This window comes from Pimephales promelas, chromosome 10 (genome assembly GCF_988280905.1).
Source record: "Pimephales promelas chromosome 10, fPimPro1.hap1.1, whole genome shotgun sequence".
NCBI lineage: Eukaryota > Metazoa > Chordata > Actinopteri > Cypriniformes > Leuciscidae > Pimephales > Pimephales promelas.
In genome coordinates this window covers 33880381-33902312 of record NC_142778.1, presented here as the reverse complement: position 1 = coordinate 33902312, position 21932 = coordinate 33880381, and the positions used below count along the sequence as shown (strand labels likewise).

The window sequence follows — 21932 nt, the reverse complement described above, 5'->3', positions numbered from 1 at the left end:
CAGTTTCAAAGAACTATAAAGCACAAGACAAGCAAGACCTAGACTAATGTCTTGTGACATAAGTGGTAACAAAAAAAAGAGAAGATTTTACTGTAAAATATAAACATATGATGCATCACACGGGTAACATCATTTTACGGTTTTGCTGTGAATTATCATTGTAGCTAATTTTTACAACAACAACAAAATTAACTGTAACACTTTACGGTAAGCGTAAATGAATTATCATGAATTCATGTATAAATTCATGCATGAATTATGCATTCATTCATGCATTAATATCGCATGAATCATCAGGACTAACACAAGTTCAACTTTTTCATTCATAACTTAACACCTTAATTAAAAAACTAAGTTAACTAAGTAGTCATCGTTAACTAAGTATATCTTATCAATGACTTTATTTGTGTGGCCCTAGGTCCTTTGAAACACTGATGAACAATGTGCTATTAAAGGTGGCATAACTGTGAAGTTGAACAAAGAAAACATAATGATCATGCGTAATAAATCATAATTCATGCTCTTCTTAGGTCATGTTTTAATTAAGGTGTTGCTCATGAATGAAAAACGTTGAACTCGTGTTAGTTCCCGATGATTCGTGAGATATTAATGTATGAATGAATGCATAATTCATGCATGAATTTATAGATGAATTCATGTACTCTTACCGTAAAGTGTTACCAAATGGACAATATGTTAAAATGCATGTATTTTTTGCTGAATATTGTGTAGAGTAAAATTACATATAATAGTTAAACCATTTTAAAACATCTTTCATCATATATGGTTAGGTAAAATAACCAGTAACTTAAAGCTGCACTGTGTATCTTTTTGGTTAATAAAAGAACAAAAAACAAGTATAAGATATCAGTCTCTCTACTGTACCCTGATTCGCAATGGTAAACTTAAAAGTGATTTTTAATTTGAGTTCTCATCTCCTATTTCACTAGAAATATCAGTTTGCAGTTATTCGAACTGGCTAATATCTGGCGTGTGCCGAGGATGCAGTTGTTTAGAATTTAAGCTTGTCATCTAAACGGCTGCTTTTGATCAAGAAAGATCTAAACGGTCTAATCGGTGGCATCTGTAAAATCACTTGAAACCTCACACTGCAGAGAGGCTGCAGTCAAAAGCAACGGAGTCTGTGCTAAAACAAGAGTAAATATCAGCATGGAGACAACTCAGAAATCTGAAGGGATTGAAGACTGACAGAGAGATGTTTTTTTTTTCTTCCTGCTGTCATGTCGATATACAATGACAGATCCACTCTGATGTGGTAATCACAGTTTCATCCACTCGCTGCAGAGCCAGTGGGTGGAGCTTAATGTCCAGTTCCCCCTCACTGGATGCAATATGGACAGGAATTAACAAGAATCCAATACCTATATCCATTCAAAATACTGTTTGCAATGAATATGTGTGCTTGGTGTGAATAAACCATGAAGGACTCTGAGCTCGACAAAAGTCTCTTAAATCCGTGAGCCCTAGATTTCCTGAAACACAATACTAGTCTGCAGTCAGGTTTCCAACCTTTGAGCGCCACTATCTGAGAGACATTTTTCATACAAATACCATTTTTCAACATGGCAGCCTTTTGATTGGTGGGAAAAGAACAGTTCTAGCTGAGTAGTAGAGGTTGTGTTAAGCAGAAAGGTCCATAAAGAAAGCAAGCAAGAAGTGAGACTGAAGTAAAGAGCACGATTCCAGTGTGTCTATATCAGCAAGCAACTGATGTTCCAATGACTGCAATGATGACTAATGAGCATATTTATAACCTTGCAGAAATCTTTCATCTGAACTGCACGAGTGTGTCAGTGATGCAGGGACAGCAGAATGTGAAGGGTTGCGTGAGGGCATGCAGAAGAACGTCCCTGAGAGAGGCCAAACAGCTGGAGTTGCAAAATGAGTGGAATATTACAAGATTTTGTTATAAAGGCACAACCGTAAAAATGCAGTGGTGCTGCATGAATTATGGAATATCAAAGACGGAAACAAATTCTTTCTAAATTTCCTATAAACATCTCCAAGGCAAAAATACTAAATAATTGCACAATATGCAAAGTCTTATTCTCGAACCACCTGTAATAGTGTGGAAATGTGAACATTGAAATTCCATGTTATACAACAAGACTGTTGAATGCCTGATTCTGATTGGTTGACGAATTCTCTACACTCTCAGAAAAAGGTACAAAAGCCGTCACTGGGGCTGTACCTTTTCAAAAGGTAATCTTTTGTCCATTTTAGGTGCTAATATGTCCCTTTTAGGTGCTAATGTCCATTTTAGGTGTTAAGAAGTACAGTTCAGGAGCTAATATGTCCATTGTAGGTCCTAATATGTAAATTTTAGGTGGTAATATGTATATTTTAGGTACTAATATGTACATTTTAAGTGCCAATATGTACATTTTAGGTGCTAATATGTACATTTTATGTGCTAATATGTCCATTTCAGGAGCTAATATATATATATATATATATATATACTGTATATTAGGTACTAATATGTACATTTTAGGTACTAATATGTACATTTTAGCTGCTAATGTGTCAATTTCAGGAGCTAATATGTACATTTTAGATGCTAATGTGTCCATTTTAGGTGGCAATATGTCCATTTTAGGTGGTAATATGCCCATTTTAGGTGCTAATATGTACATTTTAGGTGCTAATGTCCATTTTAGGTGTTAATAAGTACATTTCAGGAGCTAATATGTCCATTGTAGGTCCTAATATGTAAATTTTAGGTGGTAATATGTATATTTTAGGTACTAATATGTACATTTTAAGTGCCAATATGTACATTTTAGGTGCTAATATGTACATTTTAAGTGTTAATATGTCCATTTTATGTGCTAATATGTCCATTTCAGGAGCTAATATATATATATATATATATATATATATATATACAGTATATATATATATATATATTAGTACCTAATATATATATATATATATATATATATATATATACAGTATATATATATATATATATATATATATATATACAGTATATATATATATATATATATATATATATATATATATATATACAGTATATATATATATATATATTAGTACCTAATATATATATATATATATATATATATATATACAGTATATATATATATATATATATATATATATATATATATACAGTATATATATATATATATATATATATATATATATATATATATATATATATATATATATATATTAGGTACTAATATGTACATTTTAGGTTCTAATATGTACATTTTAGATGCTAATGTGTACATTTTAGGTGGCAATATGTCCATTTTAGGTGCTAATATGTCCATTTTAGGTGCTAATATGTCAATTTTAGGTGTTAATAAGTACATTTCAGGAGCTAATATGTCCATTGTAGGTCCTAATATGTAAATTTTAGGTGGTAATATGTATATTTTAGGTACTAATATGTACATTTTAAGTGCCAACATGTACATTTTAGGTGTTAATATGTACATTTTAAGTGTTAATATGTACATTTTATGTGCTAATATGTCCATTTCAGGAGCTAATATATATATATATATATATATATTAGGTACTAATTTTAGGTACTAATATGTACATTTTAGCTGCTAATGTGTCAATTTCAGGAGCTAATATGTACATTTTAGATGCTAATGTGTCCATTTTAAGTGCTAAAATGTTCATTTTAGGTACTAATATGTACATTTTAGGTGCTAATATGTACATTTCAGGTGCTAATATGTACCACTAAGGATCCAATATGCAGCCTTTGGGTACAAAAGTGTACCTTTTGAAAAGGTACAGCCCCAGTGACAGCTTTTGTCAGCTAAGAGTGTAAGGTGTGCAGATATTTTTGCAGGAAACGCACAGGTAAGTAGTTCCAGGCAGGTTTTGAAACAATAATGTAATAATGTTTGGGGTCAGTACGATTTTTTTAAAGTACCATGGTATAACCTTCTGATACAGTACTACATAAATGCAATGGTACCACAATAACATGGTTTGAATTTCTGCAGAACAGCCGCTAAAGATGATCTAGTATAGTGTAAGCTTGTGAAAATGGTCAAATCTCTCAATGCACCTTATTCAACAATAACAAGTGCCAATAATGATCATATAAAAGAAACAAGCAAAGCAAACACACAAGAATATAAAAAAAAATAAGCCTTACTGTAATACTTAAAAATATTATTTAATATTCAGTTGGAAACAAGAAAACGTTGTATATTATACTATATATAGTATATTCAGAACGTTCACAAGATAACAAAAAACACTTCACTTGAAATAATGATATCACATTTACAACTGCAGCCGCAGAGAGATGAGTCACATTAATTACTTTAAGTTCATTAGCAAATTAGAAGTGTCAGCTATTTAAAAACTGTTACAATTAACACTTTGATATGCAAGTTTTCAAAGCCTCATGAGGCAACTATCAAACAGCTTAAAGAGGAGAAACAATCTGTGCCCGAAATGCAGTTAAATAATGACCAGCCAAATCCATTTTATTTGTATAGAGCCTTTCGTAATGCATTTTGTTTCAAAGCAGCTTTACAGAAAATCATCCCTTAATGACTCCAGTGAGAGAGCCAGACTTGAACCGGCAGAAAGGCGGTAGTGGTGGCCATCTAAAGCTCATCAATACAGACAGACAGCTTCACACGCTGGTTGCTTAGTGCCACAAAAGAACAGCCTCAAAAATGACCACAGGAATAAATAAGCTCCTCAGTGACCCAATCACCACAAAAACTGTACACCGAGCTTCACGAAACTGACATTTATGGCAGGGCGGCCATTAACAAATCACTTGTATCCATGACAACGGACAAAAACCCATAACTTGCAGTAAGAAGCTCACAACATGAACCCTCATGAGCAAAGTAAGGATGTCATGGGTAACCCTATTTACTACATCTATGCTCAGAATAAAGGTTTAGTGGGGTTCAGTAGGGTTTTTGACTCAATAAGGAGAAATGTCTGAAATGATTGCATTCGACTTTCATGTTTAACAAGTTATTTACATTTTTTCCACTGATAAATTGTGTGTGAACTGCTTGAACTGTGAAGAGTGGATACAGTCAATTGTTTCTTCTAAAAATTTACATATATTTCAATAAGTTGCATGTTTACAGTTCTCCAAAGTTTGTTAATGGTCAAACGGCATGAAGGTAAACAAATTATAATTTTTTTTTTAATTTCGAATGTATTCATTTTAAACCTATTTATTTCAATTTGACATTTTTATGATTAAATAACTTATTATATTTTATTAAAAGTGAGTGTGGTGATAGCGAATGGCATCTGACAGTTTCAAAGTGAAAGTAAATAATATATGAGAAAGTAAATCCCTTTTTTTCCACACCATTACAACAGTGCACTTCAGCCACTTCAAGCATTACGAGTGTTATCCTCTTGTTTTGTAGTCAATATGATATATTTTTATGATAATATAATACTGACAGTAGTGTCATCTGCAGCATTTTGTTCTATACTTGCCATTTAATTAAATATGCATAATGCAAAACCAGATCTGAAGCAAAAACGTTTAGATGAGTGATTCTGCAGGTGTCCCGATCACCTTGCCACTGAATGGCTTGTATTCACAGCTGTCCTAAGCTTCTTTTATTATTCATTTGGTTGGCAGAAAATGCTTTTTACGATTCTTGGCTTTTTTAAGGTGCAAAACAACCCTGCACAACATGTATGCATGTTATTCTTTCTTGAAATGATAAATAAAATAAAAGAGATCAAGATTCCACGTCGTCATTTACCCACATTTATGTCATTCTAAACCAGTTTTACCGGCTTTACAAAAGATGATGTTTTTGTATAAAATTTCTCCACACAATAAAAGTCAATGTTGTCCATTGAAAAATATCTTTTGTGTTCTGCAGAAGAGTTATTTTTCAGGTTTTGTTGTATTATTGGAGTGTAGAATCTCTAAAAGCAAACTTTTCTGACGCTTCAGCTGGCTGACTAACATATTGCAAGGTATATACTTTGTTTTCCTGTGTGTACATTGTTACTTCCAGCTCTATTATTGATTTTAAACACTTGGTATGTATGAGTAATTTAAAAACACGAAACAATTTTTCGTTCTGGGGCTCATGACTGCTTGGGGGTCTAAGTTATGCCTTGTTAAGTCGAGGGTAATCGCATATTGATCACTGGCTATGTAGCATTTCATTAAAATTACACTTGACACTGCTATTAACCCTGGATCTCTCAGCAATCGGTCTAAATAGGTTGGTGTAGTGCTGTACTTCTGTTGAGTGGGATTGTGCCAGAATGACGTTGTCGTTTGTTTATTTAGGTGAATTGTAGGCCTGCTGCACTGGTAATTGGATAACGGTGTACTTTACTCTTAAAGGGACAGTACATCAGAAAGAAAAAATAAATAAAAATCCACCCTCATGTCATTACAAACCAGTATGACTTAACTTTTCTTCGGTGGAACTGAATATTGATATTTAGATAATTGTATATCCATACAATAAGTCAATTGGGTCCAGATTTGTCTCATTCACTAATAACTATGTAGATTATTCCACCAACTTCTCACTATTTCAATATTACATTATGTATACAATTTCATATTAATTATTTTAAGGCCTCCCAGAGTTTGTGTACATGTGGTATCAGTTTTTCCTACTTTTTCAAAATCTAAAATAAATTCCTAGCAGGACAAGACATGGCCAACTTTGTCCTCAGTGTATTTTCTGACAATGAAACATGAACGATTTACGATTATATCACGTTTCATCTTGTAACTAATTACGCTAACCTGACCAGATTGGGTTATAAATACGCAGCCGTTTATGTAGGAGGGAGATAAAGTTCTAATGGTGGCAGTAAAAAAGGCAGGCAGAGTGGGCAGGAGAAACAGATGGTTAGTGCTTCGGAGAGTTGGAGAGGAAGGTTGGCATGTCTGAATCTAATGCCATGCAGTGGAGAGAGGAGACGCGTCAATGATTTAATGAAGTCCTCTCCTCAGCTCCTCTAGAGAGACGCTTTAATCTAAAGCCATCGCTGCACAGCTCTTCTCTGACAGGTGCAGGAAATGCAATCAGCATTACACGAGAGTCCTCCACTACAGTAAAGCCAGGAATTAAACGCCGTTTCGGTCAGAGGCCTTTCCCCGTCTCTCAAACTCAACGTACATGGCTGATTGCAGTAAAAGAACATGACACCCTGAATAATTAGTTTCCAGAAAATAATTATATTGAGTGGCTTTCCAAAACTGCTAGACACGGAAGGGTAGAGTAATGATCTAGACCGTCCCGTCTGCGACTCATCTGGCAGTGTTGATTTTTTTGGCATTTTGAATAAATATTAATACTTTTGCATGACTAGGCATTGACTGAAATGAAAAATAACGCGCCGTTTTGCATTGATTGCAATGATGGGTGAGAATTTGAATAGAATAAATGACTATTACGAAACAGTTCATTCCGAAGCATTCATATTTACTGATTAGAGCTATAAATAAAATCTTTTTGGCTGTAATTGGCTAAGGGGCAAGATTTGTGTCCGAAATCAACAAATGGTGATATCTGTGCTGATATATCTAGGACACAAATATGGATATGTCCCCCAAAATAATGAGTCATTTTTCCATTAAAGTTATAAAATTATATATATGCTTTCTGTCCTCCTCAGTTGGATTATAGATGTTTCCTTTTCAGCTCTGTAATATTTCATATAAAGTGTTATTTAATATGACATGTTATTATAAAAAATGTATGCATAAAATGTTATTTATGTCAGTTCATGGGCTGGTGTTCCTCTTTTGATTTAACATCTTGTCTTCTCAAAGGGAAACACATTTTCTTAAAATAAAAAAAAAAGGTTCTGATAGTGGAATTTAAAAGCTACTTTTCCCCGTGTATGATCATCCTTCACACTAAACATGTTGAAGTACCTAAAGGAGCATGAAAAATCACCAAAAATCGGGGATCCGGTGGCCCAATTCAACCTCAGTTATGCTATCTTTTATTGCTTTAAAGGCTCTGAAATGCATGAGATATAAATTCTATTGGAGTCAGAGATACATACGATGGAAAGCCATACCAGTCAGGGCTATCCGACTGAAAACCCAGAGGAAGATGGAGACAGGGATAAAGCAGATCACAGGAAGAGCTCTCTCCAAACAAGTGCAATGAAATCCCATTATCCAGTATAGATGGTAACCAGTAGCAACAGATTTACTTGGTTGTAAAACAGTATTTGCATAGGATACAGAGAGCGCATTCTACGAAAGAGCACATAGTAGGGCTTTTCAAAAATACCAACTTCAAGAGGCCAAATATATATATAACTAAATATTTATTTTATTTTCTATATTCATTTTGTATATGGCAAAATAAAGGGTCAAATATTACATTTTTGTAATACTCTGGAAAGATGAATGTATTTAAAATGGGTCATTTATGTAGAAGCAATGTGAATTTTTGGTCCCACTTTATATTAAAGCACCATGTACTTGCATTGACATTAATAATTTGATTCAATGGACTTATTGTGTACATACATGTTTTTACATTGTACTTATATTTAAAAAATACCAGCATGTAATTACAGCGGTAATTAATTTATGTAATTACATCTGTAATTACACAGCTGACCCATCCCTTACACTTAAACCTACCCTTAAACCTACCCATATCACCACACCTGTCCCTAACCTTACCTGTATCCCACCTCAATAGCACCAAAAGTGATTTATAATACAACATGAGCACAATAAGTACATTGTACTTATTTTTAAATGTAAGTACATAGTACTTAAAGCCACTTAATATAAAGTGGGATTTTTTTTGAGCTGTCTAGACTGAGAAAAGCCAGAAAATGTGGATGTAACACAACAACTCCCAGAATGCACTTGCTTCACTGCCCTAGGAGGCCACGCCTACCGGTAACAGAGCGCAGTCGTTAAACAACAAGTCTAGGCTACTAGTCTGCCTCGAGATCGCCCAAAATGTCCGCTATTCGGCTTTTCCGTTCTACAGTCGCCATTCATCATGTTTACTGTGGCGAGTGGGACGAGTCAGGGCGGCGGGAGAACGGCGCGAGGCCGGTGGCGTGATTACCAATGAGCGACACCTGTGAGACGCACCGGTCTCGTATCTCTCACGGAGGAGCGGGAATTTTATTAGCAATGTTAAAACGTACATCAACCGATCACTTGTTTAGCGTTCATGTAAACACTACATTCAGATTCACCAATCAGAATAAATTCAGTTAGATTGAAATTAACAAAAGCTGTGCATGTAAACAATGAATGGCGACTGCAGAAAGCAAAAGCTGAATCCCGGACATCGACGGCCAGACATGTCCGATAAAAAGAGGATTGTAACCCCTACTACTCAGCTTTCTCCACAGAACAAGAGCCTGCTAGTTTAGCTTCCAAAAAAAGATGGCCGACACTATGTGTTCATTCTGTGAGTAAAAACATGCGGGACAGACCCTACTACTGACTGTAGTCTTTAGCCTCTAACCAAAAAAAATCCTCCGATGACACAAAATGAAGATTTTTGCGTCACCGGAGGATTTTTTTTAAACATAAATCTCTCGTCTCAGGGGGATATGAGGGTGGAAAGCGTGGTAATTCAAAAACACTACAGGTTTCTTATACTAATACAAAGCTTAATGCTAAAATAATGAGTAACTTATAAGTACTGTAAAGAGGACCTCTGGTACAGTGACCAGATCTTGACCCAAACTGTCTTTAACACAATTATTGGTCAATGTGATTCAGGAAAATCCTTCTTTATATCGGGCTCTGAGACCTTGAAAGTTCCCCATTTTGTTTGAGTCCATCAGTTTCAGTCGATAAATCAATGTCAGATTGAGATTTGTTTGCCCCAGGAGAATGGGACACAACTGACTTCCCGTGAATAGAATGAAATGAAATTTTCCAGAAAAACTGCACAAACATTGCACGCCAGCAGAACGCCATATTTTCAAACACATTTGCGAGCACGCCGACTGGTCATCATACAAAGATAATTTAAAATGATTGCTTTATGAATCATTAAGTTTGATAAATTATTCAACTATATTTCACATTTCCCACTTCATTCATTAAATATGTGACCCTTATTAGACGCAATAACGCATTGGGTGAAATTGTCAGCCAGTTTTCTTGAATAACATTGACTAATAATTGTTTTTGGGTCAAGATCTGGAGGTCAAGAAGGTTAAATTTGACTGCCCAGTCAAACAACAGAACACGCTATATAGGGTTGATTAGAAACAGCTCCGCTCGATGCAGGATTGTTTGTGCCATGTCAGCTTTGAAGAGGAAGTTTAATTATATCCCAGAGGAACACTCACAGTATCTCCAATACAGTGAGGTCAGTTCCTGCGGTCCTCTCTTCCTGTTATACTTGAGGTAAAAGATCATTAGCATTCAACTCAGCACAAACACAGGCTTATTTGGCCAATCTGTCATATACTTTTGAGCAAGAGTCAAGATAGTAAGATAGATTCTCTGCCAACTTTATCCTGAGCTCTGAGAAAACAATTTTGCGAGAGCTCCGAGGATGACTAAGATCCTGGACTATAGCACAGGAAAGTTTTGTTCAAATCACAGCGGGATATGACACAAACATTAGAGTGATTTCTGTAGCGCTTCATGGGACTTGCAGCATGCATTCGGCTTGGGAAAATCATGTTAGGTTTGCATCTACAATGTGTAAAAAATGATCGTGATTTTAACGGTAAAAGAGCTGTTGATTGGTGAACAGAAAGTTTCCTTACTATATACGGTAAATAACTGTGATAGATCTAATGATACATTTAAATTAATTTTACTGTAAAATACCGTTTTTGATTAAAAAAAAACGTAAACCGTAAAACTGTAAACTTACATTCCCAGAATTCCCTGTGACACTTCACATTTGATTTATTTTGGTTGAATTACCGGATTCTTCTTAGTTCTAATCAGTTATGTACATTAGGGTTTTATGTTACATTTAATGTATGTTTATTGCATTTTTAAAATTTCATGCGTGTTACCATGTTGGTCTTTAATGTTTGTGTGAATGACACTGTGCAGCTTCTTTATAATTGTATTAACTTTCTTGTGGAAGACTGTTAGTGACGAGCTTTGATTGATCATGTGACTCATCTCTGCTGTGATGATTGTTGGTTGTCAGTGTATTACAATGGTACATAACAGATATTAATAATATAATAGGTTGATAAATTAACATTATATCAGATAATGAAAAACAGTTTATTACTGTAAATTTTAAGTTAAAGGGATAGTTCACCTAAAAATGAAAATTGTCAGTATTTACTCGCCCTCATGTTGTTCCAACCCCGCAAGACCTTTGTTCATCTTTGGAAAACAAATTAAGATATTTTTGGTGAAATCTGAGAGCTGGATCACTCCTCCATACTAGTCCATAGGCTTCATGAGGGATTGAAACTTGCCGGCCTCGAAAAGTTATTAAAGAAATCGTTAAAATACTCCAAGTGACTACAGTGACTCAATCTTAACTTAATCAAACGACGAGAACACTTTTTGTGCGCAAAAACAAACAAAAATAACGACTTTATTTCAACTATTCAAGTCTTTCTCTCTGGGCCTCGAGTCAGGTTACTAGTTTAACAGCGTATGACCTGTTGTACGTCACACGCGTCACACACATGACCAGCGTTGGCCAATAGTGAGCCTACGTGTGATGCACAAAAAGTGTTCTCGTCGTTTGATAAAGTTAAGATTGAGCCACTGTAGTCACTATTTTAACGAAGTCTTCAATAACTTTGAGGCCGGCAAATTTCAATCCCTCATGAAGCCTATGGACTAGTATGGAGGAGTAATCCAGCTCTCAGATTTCACCAAAAATATCTTAATTTTTGTCTTACGGGGTTGGAACAACATGAGGGTGAGTAAATACTGACAGAATTTTCATTTTTGAGTGAACTATCCCTTTAAGTCTGTAAAGCCAATAACATTGATACCGTAAGTTCTGGTAACCACAGCTGCGAGTTTTTTTTTTTTTTTACAGTGTAGATTTGAATGTCCCTGCTTACCATGTCCTTGCAGCACCCTCGCTTCATTCATCTGTCGTATGATGTCCTCCACCCCCACGGCAGTTAAAAACTTTTGTTGTTGAAGTCAGAAGTTCTAAAAGAAGTGCTAATCAAACAGTCTGAGAGGGTTTGATACCTACATATGAAACTGTATCAAAGCACAAGTCTGTGTCTCTGTTCTTTAAAAAGATCACTAGCTTTCAACTGCACCTCATCAGCCAATATACAGCAGCAAACCTTGGCTGACTTCAGTTCACTTTATGGTATTCTAATTAACAGCATGGCTGTCAATTAATTTTTCATTCTCTAATTAGCACAAAGGAACTGATTCGTCACATTTGACAAATTTGTCAAAGAGCCTGAAGTGACATAAGGTGGTGCCTTGTATGGAGGTGTGGAGGGAATTGTTTGACATAAAAAAAAACTACATTTTGCACCACTTTTCTGTTTCAGTGTTTTAATGAGAGCCTGTTGGAGATGATGAAAAATGGATCTGATTAGGCCCACACAAAGACTGTGAGATCTAAGCATTCAAATAAATAAATAAATCAATAAATGACACATCCCCCGCATATTCCACTCCTTGAATGTTGATGAATGTCATGACATATTTTTAGCCAATTTTACTATGCCTTCATCAATCAATATGAGTGGAGTACTGGATGCACAATACATCAGCACCATATCAGGTATATTATAATAATAGCTCTTTTTTAAATTTAATGATATTTGATATTTAATTAATTCAGACTTTTAAGGCCTTTTATCGAGCACTATAGAGCAAAGATTTAAACCATTAAGGCAGTGGTTTTCAACCTTTTTACACCTAGGCTCTCATGTCTTTTCCAGTGGTCTATGATTCTCTGAAAAGGGACTGAAAAGAGGAAGTTTCACGAAAGTTGTTTGGCCTTCCGAAAAGTGATGAAATTGGGAATCAGATGTTAGGAATTATTTATAATGCCGTTCCCGAGTATCGCCCAAAACCTCTCGTATTTCTAAAAACAACAGCAGGTAAAGTTACAGCGGGACGCCGTGTCTCTCTTGCCTCAACTGAGCCCATTATGTTTTATCATGACCCCCTAAAGCATGCGGTGGGTTTGATGTGGGTAATTGAGAATGCATGGGGGAAAGTACATGAGAGGAGGCAATGCCGCATTGTGCTATGCTTGGATATGATGGTTCGTGCAATAAAACCCACCTCTTGTTTTCATGCGTGTTCGTGAATCGCTCTGAATTAACAAAATTATGCGACTAACGGGAAGACTAATTAAAAAAAGTAAGTACACAACTCACCCACTTAGATATCACCACTTTGTGATATCTAGCTGTGAACTTGACTGTGGTGGGGGGTTTTAGTGGAAAAAGTACACAACTTCATTACTTGAGTGAAATTACTGGTCAAATATATTCAGTTACAAGTAAAAGTTGTAAAGACTGATTTTTACTTTTACTTAAATAAAGAAGTACTTGTTTTTAAAAAAAGTAATTAGGTATTTAAAGTAAAGTAAATGTCAATGCATCGTTTTGTTATTGTTGCATTGTTATATGTAATCCTTACAGTACATTATGCCTCTGAATCTAAGTCTGCCTATCAACCCTCATAACACTATCAAATTTATTTCTAGAACAGTTTCAGTAATGGGATTGAATAAGTGCACTCAATAACGTCCACAATGGTTTCGGACACCCAAATGGCTGTTCCCTCAAATAGTGCCCCATTTAAAGTTTTTTGGCTTTTAGAATGAATATGTTAGCCTTACTGTTATCTATAAGCAAGTGTGCTCCAAAACAAATGACAAAATTCGCATTTCGAAGACCAAACCCAAAGTCATATTGGCGTTATAATCTCCAACGTTGGACAGATGTTGTATTGTGGTTGAAAATGAAAATTGGGTTGACGTCAGAAACCGACATCAGTCGAGTTCTGACATCAACCGGACTTTCATTTCCAACCAAAATCCAACGTCTGTCTGACGTCGAGTTCAAAATCATCCCCTGACTGACGTTACTACTTTCAAGGACCTTGACAGAAATATAGTGGAGTAAAAAGCATGACATTTGTCTTTCAAATGTAGTGAAGATAAAGTAAAAAGTTTCCAGAAACAAATAATACTCAAGTGCAGATGCTCAAAGTGTACTTAAGTACAGTGGCTACTCAACTAAATGTACTTTGTAACTGTCCAATTAAAGGTACAAGGTAATCTGTCCAACCGAGGTTGATGACTAATGATCTGAAAATAAGTTGAACAAACATCTGAACATCAGTTCACCAATAAAATAGATTGTTTAAATTGTTGTTACAGCATTTATCTAAAATTTATGGAATAAATGTAAAAAAAAAAATTTTAAAAAAAGATTTAGGGCCAGATTTGCACCAGCATATTACTCTGATTATCTGCAAACTTTCCCTCACAGATGAATTACTCACAATTATGAACAAAACTACTTTGGATGAACTGACACATGGAGTTGAAGATGTCACGAGTGTCCTAAATCAAACTGCACCCTGACTATGATAGACTACACCTTTTGAGTGTTTCACAAAGACACAATATCATTTCACACACATCATTGGGCTACCCAAGCAACAATAAATTGTTGCTCCACTGCCATTTCAGCCAAGATTTCACACCCATCCAGAACATTTCAAAACAGATGGTGAGAGACCGATATTAAGACGGTCATGTGAACTGACTCATCACGGAAGTAATTTATCTTAATTGAGAACGGAACCTACCCGGGGTGAAAAATGACATTAATTTACTATATGATTAAGTGAATAACCGACTAAGGTGGAATGAAGATCAAGAGCAACGAATATGAGCCGTGAACATATATATATATTAAAAACGTACAATGTAGGCCACAGGGCCTGTTACAAATTCCCTTCTACAATCACTCTGTTAAGTTCTGCCAACTCTCAGCAAAGATCTCTGGGAACATCATAAAACTACATGTAGATTAAAAAGGAAACTTAATTAATTACAGCGCCTGCCAAGCTACATTCCCCTTATGCTAGAACCACTCTGGTGTTTTATAGATGTTGCAACTCAAAGCCCGTGTAAACGGTCAGTTGGACAGCCAGGAAAGTGCACAGGCGAATTGCACTGGGCAATACTGGCAGTGCAGGAGAGACTAGAACATGGCCTTCCATTTATGAAGCCTGACCCTATTTTGTAAGCTGACTGGCTGTGTATGAAGGGAACGATGTGAGGTCGGTGTTGTTTTCGTATGGAATAATAATGAGAGGAGCTGTGACCGCTACTGCTGATCCTGCATGTGTTCCCAGCATTTGGGAGGTACAATAATGAACAGAACAGGTGTGTGAACGTGGCCATGTCCACTGCCCTTTACCTTGGCAAATGTTTTGCAATTGTTTTATTGTCCGGAATAATCAAGATTCACGGCGTGAAGCGCTGCAGGTCTGAAATCTATTTCTAGAGGCTAACAAATAACACGGAATAAAAGCACAGCTAGACTGTTCAAGAGGCCTGACCCATTTCGAGAGGACTTAACAATGCACATGCTTCCACCGTCTCGCTCTTCCTCCAACCGAACACTGCAGGTCTAATGTACCATGAGTCAAACGTTACAGTCAGGGGAGCTCCAGCCCATTAAGTTAACACAGATTCACGCGTCAAGATAGAAAGCAGAAAACGTTTGTCGAAAAGAACCAGACAATGTATACACCACGACAATACTACAGAGATTTCTCATCAGAAACACAAGCGACTGCTTTTTTTTGGTGTTAAATGGTGCTGAAATTCATATTTGTGTATATATTGATGCACTTTTTAAACAACAGCCCATTGACCAAAGTGCTATACATTTTAAAAACCAAATACAAGGGAAACCAACCATTAAAAACATAATAAAACCAGATTACATAAAATAAATAAACCCCACAGATGGAATATACAACTAGTTTTGATTGCCATGCCACATCAAATGCTAATGCGAGGAGATATTCTTTTAAATGGGTGACGAACTGGGAAATCCAATTTTCCTTGAGCTTTTGACATCTAAGAGGTCATCATATTATAAGAATATCCTGTAAGTTTCAGAACTGGAAACGTCCTTGTTAGTCCAATAAAAGCTTTTATTGACACCAGCCTTGGCAAACGACTCGTTTTTCAAAGTGGGGGACTATGACGTCAAAGAGGATAAAACACCACCCCCGCAGAAGAAGATCAACACGGCCGGTTTAGCCCCGCCCACCGATTTGCGCATTACACGCATAGATGACAAACCGGATCGAGCTACCGTGCAATAAATATGCACTGATGAGTGAAATTCATTATAATATGCAAAACTGTTATCCACTCACAGCAGTGGGCGTTTACTTCCAAGTCTTCGGTGCGAGACGCCCATAAAAACTGATCGTTTTTGAGCTAGGCTCAAAACTAGGGTAGAAAATAGCCTATTACTTATTCATTTTGATGGGTTTTTTTTTTTATGTAAAAACCAAGCGAACGTCATAAGTTGAACTCGGACAACAATATAAAAAAAATTTAAAAGCCAGTTCATGACCCCTTTAACTTATCGGAGGTAAAGAAGTAAATCATTTCACAGTAGGAGCCGCAAATGCAAATGCACGATCTCCACTCATTTTTCGTCAGGTGCCAGGAATCATAAAGATCCAACGCATTCTCCTCCCAAGGCATCATATACGACGCTTTTACCAAGGCGTAGACATCCAACATGGCACCCTTTAGCATCAATTTAACACACACAGAGTATGGGTAGGCTTAGGTCTGGGGTAGGGTTAGGGTTTAGACCACTAGGAGGCGCCTTCTGCCCCATATATATCTGCGTCTCATATTGACGCTAAAGGGTGCCATGTGCATTGGATGTCTACGCTTTGGCAAAAGTGTCATATATGGCGCCTTGAGAACAGGCTGAAAGATCAGCTGACTTTAAAAAACGCTTCGGCTCATATTTCTTAATTCCACCAAATATGGAGAAGCTAAGCAATGTAGTGATTCACAGAGAGGGAAAATAGGCCGGACATATCAAACAGCTCCTCCCCTTTTTTCAAATAGCCAATTGCATTTAGGTAATATCACAGCTCGGCTAGAGGCGACAAGCTAAAATCTCGAACCGTTTCTCCTCCATATCGCTTTAAAATATAGCATTCTGTGCAGAATTCTAATGGGTCCGATACGTTTCGTCTCGACAGGATCATGATCCTCTCTGTGCCATCTATCGTGTCTGTGGACCTGTGTGGCGCTACATTGGTTCCTATAACACTATTGTGAAACCAGACTTCATTCGTCTCATTGGAAAGCATATACGTCTGATTCATTGTAGAAAATAGTAATCGTGTAAACAAATGACTAGGGATGCACCGATATGAACATTTTGGCCGATACCGATAACGGTAATTTTCTATATTTGAAAGCTGATAACTGATATATCGGCCGATAAATCTAAATCCATTTTTTTTTTATAATTTTTGAAAGCCTGATTGCAAAAAACAAAAGTCTCACAATTAAAATCTGTTCACAAACACAATTATAATGTTCTTATTATAATTTCATGTAGCTGATATGACTTATATAAAAGCAATTTTGCACTTAACTATATTTTCCTTTTTGATTCCAATCATATTTCAAGTAATTAAGATCAATCATGTTGAACAGTGCGCATCTTAAGTGTTTCAGGTGTCAGGTGTTGAAGGAAATAATTCATTATTTATCAGCTTTAATATATCAGCTAAATTTTATTATCGGGCCGATAACAATAACATAAAAATGAACAAATATCGGCCGATACCGATATGGTGGCCGATATATCGTGCATCCCTCCCTACAAATGACAGATTTCAGCCGCAGCTGAGAGCATTTGATTGGACAGAAAATGTGAAAGCTGATTTCATCAAAAGCATTGATTCATATTAACAGAAGTGAGAAACTAAGTGCGAATTTTGTCATTGTTTTGGAGCACACTATAGCTTATAGATAAAAGAAAGGATAACATATTCATACTAAAAAGATTTCATGGGGACTTTAAAATCAATTCTAGAATAAATCAGCAGCCAATGTAAGGAAGCCAAGCCTAAGTAATAAGTCTCTCTTATGAGTACCTGTTAAGAGCCTCGTAGGAGCATTTTGTACCTATTGTAAGCGGTTTAGTAATGATTTGTTAATACCCAAGTACTACAGTAGTCGAACCTTGTAAAAACAAAAGCATGAATGCCTTTCTAAATCACATGTGGACACAAATGCAAGATAGCCGTCAAAGAACACCTCCAGATTCCACCCTACTGGCTTGCAAAAGGGGACTAAGCTGCCCGGATCCGAAGAATTAGCTTTCTCCTGCTGCTCCAAACCATATCCTTCAGTTTTATCTTCATTTAAAGTCCCTATGAAATCAAAATTGACCATACTTACTTTATTTGCCTAAATTGATCGTTTTGTGGTGAACAATTCATACATGCAAGTCAATCCACACAAAAAAAATTTTTGGCTTCGTAATCTTTAATCAAAGTTTGAAAATGCCCCTCCCCTCTGCATTGGAGGACCTTGCCCGATGACGTAGGCTTTACGGTTGGGGTGACTCCTGAACATCCATAACCACGCCCTTCCAACTGACAGCTGCTGTGTGTTTGCGAGCGCCGAGCGAGCATTGATTGACAGCGTGTGTAAACTTGCGTCATCCTCCATTTCAAAATGAAACACCCATTTTTCTAGATCCAATCAGGTGGTAGTTAGAAAAAAGCCACGCCCACTATTTTGCCTCATTTAGTATTCCGTTTCTCTCCGAAATACGTCACAACACTGGAGAAAAGTCATTTGCAACTTCCGGTTCACGGGGACTTTAAAGAAGCACTATGCAGGATTTCCGTTTTTGTCAAACTGTGACCCCTAGAGTCGCCGTGGAGTACTTGTACTGTCGTAAATAGCACTCACAGCCTGATCCCCTCCCCCTGTATACCGGTACCCGTTCAGTAGGATGGAAGCTGTAACGAGTGGAATTAAGGTGTGGCCCCTTTAAGAGCTGCGCCCTGTTGAACTGTCGGCAGTATGTATTGTATGCGCCTCGAACACCACATGTATACAACGCCAGGTTATTTCTGTTTGCTGCGCATTTTAGCAGATCTTTCTTGCCGTAAAGCAATTTGTTACATTCAGGTAAGGTAAAAAAAAACTGCATAGTGCTGCTTTAACTTTTTTTTTATTATTATTTATTTAAAAATACCTGCACAAACAATCGCACATGGGCAGAAAAGCAAAATTACACACTAGTCTCTTGTCTGACAAAGTGAACTGTCATTTGGCAAAAGGGTCAGACTATTTTCCTACCAATTTCCAAGTGAAATCACTCTTCAGCAGTGCCGAGGCATGTATCTGAAATGCACTGCGGTCCTTTCCTGGAGAGCTGCATTCCAAGTCACTTGAATATTATTTGAAAGCCAAGTGCCATATTTGAACAGCGACACTTCAAAAAGCTTCTCCGTTTTATTGTAAGACACCAGATCTTTTGGGAGAGCCTTTGATATTCTCATTGAAGCTGTATAGACACCTCTCTCGGCTCCAGACGACAATTTCTAAGGAACTTTCAGGAATTCTAAGAAATGCGAGTTCCTTTCATCCAATCATCATGTCATGAAGGGTAAAAGCTTAATTGAAGGGTTAAAAAAAAGAAATCAAGCACGTTAATGCACTTTTGTAGTTTTTTTTTTTTTTTTGCTTTTTGTTTAAGCTCATCCTAAGCTCATAAGCTCCTCCAACATGATACAACCTCTATCTCAATTTCAAAAAAAAAAAAAAAAAAAAAAAAAAAAAACAAGTTTAGTTTCCGGGGAATGATCAAATGCACACATTAGCGCACAATCATGACTTGCACATTATAACTAGCATAAAACATTAAAATGTTAAATTCACCTGTGTATTTGTCTCTATTTGCACAGATGCTAGCTGTAATATTATGTTTATGTCATGTGTCTATATCTGGTAATCGAATCTCATATTAGATGTTAACCTGTTAGCAAAGCATTTCAGGTTAGGTTGTCATGGTGTTTATGGTTTATTTAAGTGCATGCTGATTAAGCAGTCTAGATAAGAGGACACACTGCAGTAGCCTAAAGTCAATTACCTTAAATAGTCAATCATGGGTTGGCACAAACTGAAGCAGCAGATCCACCGAGGCTCTGTGTATCGAGTTTGACTTGTTTGAGGTATTGCTTGGGAAAGCAGAAGCGGTGTACTTTAAAGGAACACCAAACAGAACAGCAAATGCATGATGGGAAAACAGACCTGTTGGCACACAAAAGAAGTCTATTAAAGACAGACGCCATTTCACAAGAAGAGATCTGCAGTGCTGGAACATCTCGATGCTGAAAATAACAACCTTTGTATTGTGAACACACATCAAACATTAATAAACCTTCTGACGTCTGTACGAATACAACACAAAAATAACACCATATACAGCACAGCAGCATTCACAATTCAAACAATATTGGAAACAAACATAGAAAAATAAAGTATTTTGAAGATGCGCCTTTAATTTGACACTTTAATCTAAATTATCATTAAATATTTGATTTTTTAACTTAGTTATTTTTCTGTATAAATGTATTTTTTTTTGTAACTGGAAAAAAATAACTTTTTAACTGAAAAAAAATATATGCATGTTGCGTTTCAACATTTTTTAACACTATACACTGAAAAAAAAAACATTCCCGATATGTCTAAACACGTATAATAGGCTAACCTTAGGGAATCCTGGTAATTAATTTAGTTGTGCATGTCCTAATGAGGATACTAGATTTGCACATCACTGAGATTCAGACTTTTGTCACCTTATTGCATGAGGATCACGTGTGACTTGATTTTTCATTTTTTTTACATATTACTTTTTTAAACTTGAGTGCATTTTTAGTGGTCTAAATTTCCAGAGAGTTCATACACGCATGTATATATTAGAGAAGCTTGGAGGGAAAAATGTTTGTCACATCAACCATGCAAATCAAATCAAAATCCATAAATCTCACTCATGACAACACGGGCTACACACAAGTGCACGCACACACACACGGACAAAGACGCACAGTCTCCTCTCAGGAGCTATAAATCAAAGCCGAGCTGAAGCAGTACTCCTCCTCCATCTATCTGCATTGTGAAGTTCTTGCCGGCCGTTTGCCCCCACAGCCTTGTCAGCACTTCACTGCGATTCCTCAGACCCACATGTACATTCATTCCTATCACAAAGGCTTATGCCTTATTTATACGCCTGCACAGACGGCACCTTTAGCATCCGAGTGTGGTGTCTAGTTGTAAATTGCTATAACCATGCAACATCACAGAAGCCACTATAGTTATGGAAAGTTGCACCTAAAAGCACTGAGTGTTACTGCAGGGATACGCCACACTTTTTGATCTTCAGTGTATTAGTAAAACACGTCAGTAGCGGGACTTAGACCTCCCACTAGACTCCCAACATTTTTGCTCTTTGGTTCAAAATGTTTAAGAAAAATTTGCCTTTATTCTATTCTTTCAAAGCACTATATTTCTGAACTGTTGAGGTGCATGATGGTCATATGTCACAGGCAACAATAAATACAACACAAGATTATATAAAAAATCTGTGACTATTCCAATTAAAAATGTTGGGATGTGAACATTATTAAAACTTTTTATGACATTCCGCATTCAAATCTTCACTCAAGTTTTTGAAAAAAATGTATACAATACAGCAGATATAAAAAGTCTACACACTCCCTGTTAACTAGGGTTGGGTATCGAGAATCGAGTATCGATTGGAACCGGGACTAAGTTTTCGTTTTTCCCGGAATCGTTCAAAAGTTAAAATTTCGATTCCTAGTTTCGATATTCACAGTCCGCCGAGCGGAAGAAGAAACGAAGAAGCGTCTACCGGAAGTG

General features: G+C 36.4%; 1 long non-coding RNA gene across 1 annotated transcript in view; it reads right to left on the bottom strand.

Moving 5' to 3' along the window:
- LOC120487771 (uncharacterized) overlaps window positions 1-21932 on the bottom strand; it is a 40273-nt gene that overhangs the window by 14759 nt on the left and 3582 nt on the right. The window contains exon 2 of the long non-coding RNA XR_005624493.2: window positions 20143-20303. This is a non-coding gene — a long non-coding RNA (uncharacterized LOC120487771). The remainder of the gene's footprint in view (window positions 1-20142; window positions 20304-21932) is intronic.